This window comes from Rutidosis leptorrhynchoides, chromosome 4 (assembly GCF_046630445.1).
Source record: "Rutidosis leptorrhynchoides isolate AG116_Rl617_1_P2 chromosome 4, CSIRO_AGI_Rlap_v1, whole genome shotgun sequence".
NCBI lineage: Eukaryota > Viridiplantae > Streptophyta > Magnoliopsida > Asterales > Asteraceae > Rutidosis > Rutidosis leptorrhynchoides.
This window is the reverse complement of record NC_092336.1, coordinates 236,964,677-236,971,863: the sequence shown is the minus strand read 5'-3', so window position 1 is coordinate 236,971,863 and position 7,187 is coordinate 236,964,677.

Sequence of the window (7,187 nt, the reverse complement as noted above, 5' to 3'; positions counted from 1 at the left end):
GTATTTATATGTACGAATAATCGTTCATTTAACCGGACACGGGAATGGATTAATAGTCACTAGAATTATTAAAACAGGGGTGAAATTATGTATAAGGACACTTGGCATAATTGATAACAAAGTATTAAAACCTTGTGTTACACGCAATCGATATCCTGGTGTAATTATTAAACAAAGTATTAAAATCTTGTTACAGTTTAAGTCCCCAATTAGTTAGAATATTTAACTTCGGGTATAAGGATAATTTGACGAGGATACTCGCACTTTATATTTATGACTGATGGACTGTTATGGACAAAAACCAGACGGACATATTAAATAATCCAGGACAAAGGACAATTAACTCATGGGCATAAAACTAAAATTAACACGTCAAACATCATGATTACGGAAGTTTAAATAAGCATAATTCTTTTATTTCATATTTAATTTCCTTTATTTTATATTTAATTACACTTCTAATTATCGCACTTTTATTTATTGTTATTGTATTTAATTGCACTTTTAATTATCGTACTTTTTAATTATAGCAATTTTATTTTATCGCACTTTTATTTATCGCAATTTCATTATCCTTATTTACTTTACGCTTTAAATTAAGTCTTGTATTTATTTTTAATATTTTACATTAGGTTTTAACAGCGTCTAAAGTTTTAAAAATCGACAAACCGGTCATTAAATGGTAAAAACCCTCCTTTATAATAATAATATTACTTATTTATATATTTGTATTTTTATAAATTAAAACTAATATAGCGTTAAGCTTTGTTTAAAGATTTTTTCCCTGTGGAACGAACCGGACTTACTAAAAACTACACTACTGTACGATTAGGTACACTGCCTATAAGTGTTGTACCAAGGTTTAAGTATATCCATTCTATAAATAAATAAATATCTTGTGTAAGATTGTATCATATTTAATAGTATTTCGTTGTAAAAATAAATCTATTTTATATACATCTCTGCGCACATCAACTATGCATGAATTCACAGTCCAAAAATGTATTGAGTAAAAGGGAGCAAATGAAACTCACAATCCAATATTTTGTAGTAAAAATATTCCTACGACGAAACTGAACAATGCAAGGTTGACCTCAGATTCACGAACCTTCAAAAGAACTCAGTTTAAAAAAAATGTCCCAAGCCGGGCTCGAACCCAAGACCTCTCGTTAACTCGCTAACACCCCTCACCAATACTCCGTTTCTTTTTATCTAATATAGTCTTCCTTTTTATAACTATAAATCGTATATATTTCTGTTTCACTCCTTCTTCACTTCAATGAAATCAAATCGGCCAAAGCTCAACAATTTAATTACGAGCAATAGATTTTTATTTTTGAACTTTCAACCGAAATATAATCAACCTATAATGGTTCTTGAATGATTTGAAAACAAAATATATATATATATATATATATATATATATATATATATATATATATATATATATATATATATATATATATATATATATATATATATATATATATATATATATATATATATAACTGCACTGCTACTGCTATCACGGTATTTTTTTTAATAAATCTTGATTTCGATTTTTGAAAGCTTTTTAGACAAAGATTACAACACAAAATAGTTTCTAAATGGTTCGTATAATCTCTCTGACTCATCAATTTTAACAGAAACATCACAACGATTTCTAATTTCTTGATGAACAAAACTTTGACTTTTTTTGAAACTAAAGTTTGACTCGACAATTTAAACTTGATAACATGAATTGAGTTTTGAAAATTTGCAGAGAGTTTACATAAAGGATTCTTAACAACTCTGCAATTCTAGTATTTAACAATTAATTCGATTTCTAGTTTTGAAGAAAAAAAAAAATATGAAACGGAGTATATTGAGCTGTAACAAAAAAAATAAAAATAAATGACTCATTTTAATTCAATGAAATGAAGTATTTACGATTTATAATTGATAGGCGTTAATAGAAAAATGAAGGATTGATTGATTTCCCGTTTGTTTTATAGCAAAATAATCGTCGACAAAATCAATCACGAACACGAGAATTTAAAAGTAGAAAAAGACTTGGAACCGTTTTTGTTACTATCTGATTAATTAAATACATAAATTATATTAACATTTACTAATTCTATTTATAATACTGATAATAAGATACTAATATTAGTAATAAAAGAAATATTAATAATAATAATAATAATAATTACAATGATATTATTAATAATTATAATAAATTATGTGTATCATATTCATATAAAAATTATAATAATAATATTAATATTAATATTAATATTGATATTAATAATATTAATGAAAGTATTAATTAATATAATAAGTATATTTTAATTAATATTACAATTTATTAATTATGTAATATTTAATAATTATATATATATATATATATATATATATATATATATATATATATATATATATATATATATATATATATATGTATCATATTCATATAAAAATTATAATAATAATAATAATATTAATATTAATATTGATATTAATAATATTAATGAAAGGATTAATTAATATAATAAGTATATTTTAATTAATATTACAATTTATTAATTAATTATGTAATATTTAATAATTATATATATATATATATATTAATATTGATATTAATAATATTAATGAAAGTATTAATTAATATAATAAGTATATTTTAATTAATATTACAATTTATTAATTTTGTAATATTTAATAATTATATATATATATATATATATATATATATATATATATATATATATATATATATATATATATATATATATATATATATATATATATATATATATATATATATATATATATATATATATATATAAAATAACTTATATTGAATATTTAATATTTATACATTTTAATATAAATATCTATCATTATATAATATGTGCTTGTATCATTTTGTAAATATGAAATTATAAATGTTTTATAAATAATTATTATATATATATATATATATTCTTTCATCATGAAAATAAATTTCAACATATAATATTTGTAACTCGTACATATATATTTTAATATACATATGATAATAATTATTATATAAATCCTTTATATCTATACATAAATTTATTTTAATAACAACTTTCTTATCTTGTAAATTATTTTACATATTTAATTCTAATGATTTAATTACATCTTATTATTTACAATACATATATATATATATATATATATATATATATATATATATATATATATATATACATACATACATATATATATATATATATATATATATATATATATATATATATATATATATATATATATATATATATATATATATATATATATATATATATATATATATATATATTTACAACAATTGTTCGTGAATCGTCGGGGATAGTCAAAGGTTAACCGAATCCATATAAATAATTCAAAAATTTTGAGACTAGGTTTAACAGACTTTGCTTATCGTGTCGAAATCATATTAAGATTAAGTTTTAAATTTAGTCGAAAATTTTCGGGTCGTCACAGTACCTACCCGTTAAAGAAATTTCGTCCCGAAATTTGAGTGGGATCATCATGGCTGACAATAAGTATGTTTTCGTGACGCATATGATTTGGAATTTAAAGTTTTACCATCAATGAGTAATATGGATAAAATAATTTGATTATGTGAAGAGTACGAGTGAAGTTATCACAAAAGAGTGAAATGAGTAAATGCAGGTTTGACTTAACCAGTGACGTAGTCACGGTTAATTTCCGGATTTCAAGGGATTTAAAGAAAATCTTTGAAATCTAAAAGATTTGATTCTTTGGCGAATTAAGATCTCTATAATTAAATACGGTGATCTGCCTCGATTACTTTGTCTGATATTTCAATTATAAATTAAACTTTTTCCGTTCCATTACTTTTACCACTCCTATACTCAATTTCCAAATTCAAAAGATTGTGAAAATGCTTAATCCAGTTCTGATCCTCGTCCTTATCCTGATTATCGCAACAATCATTCTCATTTTCCAACTTCCATCGGAGGAATCCGTTTACTTCTACTTCGCCTTTGGGGTTATAGTGTTTTTAATTCTCCCGTGTCTTTATGTTGCGGTAAACATTGACATCCATGGTTTGTAATTTATGTGTTGTTGTTGGGCTTTATATCTTCCCTTATATTTTGAAGCTTCATGCTTTTGTTTTCTTCCCGACTTAAATTAAAGCAATTAGGACGTCTCGGTTTCTTAGATTAATCTTTGAATTACGAATGATCATGGCTAACGTTCTAAGAAAGAGCTGGTAATAGCATGATTTGACTTGTTAAATTATCAGAGAATTCGAAAAAGATAGAACTATCAAGAAATTATGTTCTTGATATGTTTGTACCATCAAGAAATTATGTTCTAGATTAGGTAGAATTTAATAGTCGTGTAACATGGCACTAGATGACGTTATGATCTGTGAATCATCATGTTTCATTAGAACTCAGCATGACTTACTGTAATATAATCACGTTGATCAAGTGTCATTATATTATACTAACTCATGCTTCAATTCCCAACACTACTTCAAAAACATTCATAATTTAGACTCGAAGGTTTACAGAATATATAAACTAAACAGTTTCCTTTATAACGTAATACAGATAACGCGAGGAGGTAAATGATTTCAGATAAGAATAGTTATGAAAATATCTTCAGAAATATCGAGGATATTTATAATGAAAGATACAATGATATCTTAGAATTTCTGATATCGATGGATGATGATAAAGATTGTCCGTAAAAGTTTAGAGTCAGGAGCAAGGTATTCGTTAATGACTTCAGCAGATGCTGAATCATTTGGATTCTTTGAAGGCAAGTTTAGTTTTTGTAATTTATCTACGGCCTCCTTCATAGTTTCGCATAATCCGCTTTTCGGTACTAAATTTTCTATTGAGTTTTCCAACACTCCATTCTTTATCATCATACTTTTGAATGTTAAGGTCATTTACAGTTTTTGTTGCTTCATCAGCATTTTCAAAATTTGGAGTATTGATTCATAGACTTGGTGCTTTCAGAAATTCAGAATTGAAGGTCATAATTCTAAGAGATAAATGTTATATGTATACATATAACTGTTGATGTAGTAACGCTGCAAGATTTCAAAATACTGATTGCTAGTTCTCGGTAATTGGTATGACAATTCTCGTTATAAGATGTAGATAGGGTTTTGATAAATATAATGATTTTTCGGAAAGTCAAAGATCAACGAAGTTGTTGGTAAGTTTACTGCTACTGTAGTGATATATAAACGGTTCCCCGGTAACGATGACGAAAGGGAAATCGTATACATCAAGGTTATAATAAAACTAGTACGATTGAAAAAATCGAAGTTGACTTGCTGGAGCTGTGACAAAATTGGCTACTTTGGAGAGGTATTGTAAAGTTATTTTCGGTAATAACACGCCAATGGATCATAGATTCGTGTTAAACTTCTACTTGGATTCCGGAAGTTCTCCTAGGTGCATGACTGTGAATAACATGTGGTTAGATCATCATCTCGATTGAGGTGTTTTCAAGAATCGTGAAAGGTTTGAACGCAGATTGTAATTGTCAAGATACAAATGAGGTTTAAGATGAGATCAAGTGGCATACTTGAAGAAATGTTTAGTTTCATATGTTATAATCAATATTTTAATTCATTTTAATTGTCCAATGTTATTAGTCCACAGTTAGTAGTCCACAATTAGTAGCTCAACAGTTCATATATAGTTTAATATATAATATTTGAATTAATTAATACGTATCGTGACCCATTGTATACATGTCTCAGACTCGATCACAACTCAAAGTATATATATTATTTGAGAATCAACCTCAACCCTGTATAGCTAACTGGAGCATTACTGTATATAGAGTGTCTATGGTTATTCCAAATAATATATATAGATGACGTCAATATGATATGTCAAAACATTGTATACGTGTCCCGATATTTAAAGTGCGTAAAATAAATAACAGAATTTAAATGACGATAAATAAAATTGCTAGAATTAAAATTGCGGACTACTAACTGTGGACTAATAACATTGGGAAGAATTAAAATTGCGATAAATAAATTGCGATACATAAATTGCGATAAATAAAAAAAAGGGGAAAAATTAAAATTGAGATAAATAAATTGCGATACATAAATTGCGATAAATAAAATGTAGTATGGAATTAACAGTTAGCTAGGAACAGTTAGCTAGGATTTTGTTAGCGTGAATTCTTAATAAAATTTCTCATAGTTAATTTGTTTGTTTCTAATAAATTTTATTTTGTCCAATGTTTTCTTCATTATGCCACTTGTTGGATTCTGATAAGTCAAAATCCAATTAGGAAATTTAAATTTGAATGAAAATAGTTGTTCTTTGGTGAACGAATACGTATATGTGTGGATGTAAGTAGGATAGTAAATGACCGTTGAATCAGATTCGACGAATGTACAATGTAACTTATTAATGTGAAATCTAAATATTCCTCGGGTATTACCTACCCGTTAAAATATTTTCACCATTAACAGTTTGTACAAAAGAATTTTTATTTACAATCTTTATAAAAACATATATACATATATATTTTTTTCAGATGTAATCATGGATTTAATGAGTTAATATGATATTAATCTCATTTGCTTTGCCGTTAGAACGAGAATATATAATCTCTAAAACATTAGAGATTACATAATTGCCATGTCAAACGAAGATAACTGATGTAAAACGATTCGTAGAACGATGATTAAGTTCGAGTTATGAATTGTGATGTTGAGACGTGTGATGTTGAAACTTGGGTTGTTGGTGGTACTGTTGGTGTCGGTGGTGTTGTTGAAGCTGGTACGTTTTGCACCATATTCTCCAAATTGATTACTCGAGCGCGAATTTCGTTAACTTATTACTACTGGATGATTGTCGGTCGGAACGAGCGGATGAATAAGATCTAGAATTTGAGATAGTATATAGTCATGACGAGATACCCTGAAAATGAGAGAGAAAATAGTATCACGAACAGGTTCGCCGGTAAGTGCTTCAGGTTCTTCGCCAAGAGGGCAATATGGTGGATGGAAGGGATCGCCTTCTTCTTGTCTTCAATGATTAAGTAGACTACGAACCCATCAGATGAATTGGGGATGATCCTATAAGATCATAGTAGCAATTAAAAATAGTTGTTGGTATCTAAATTCGTTTTGCAGTTTAGTTCTTTGACCCATGCTTAAC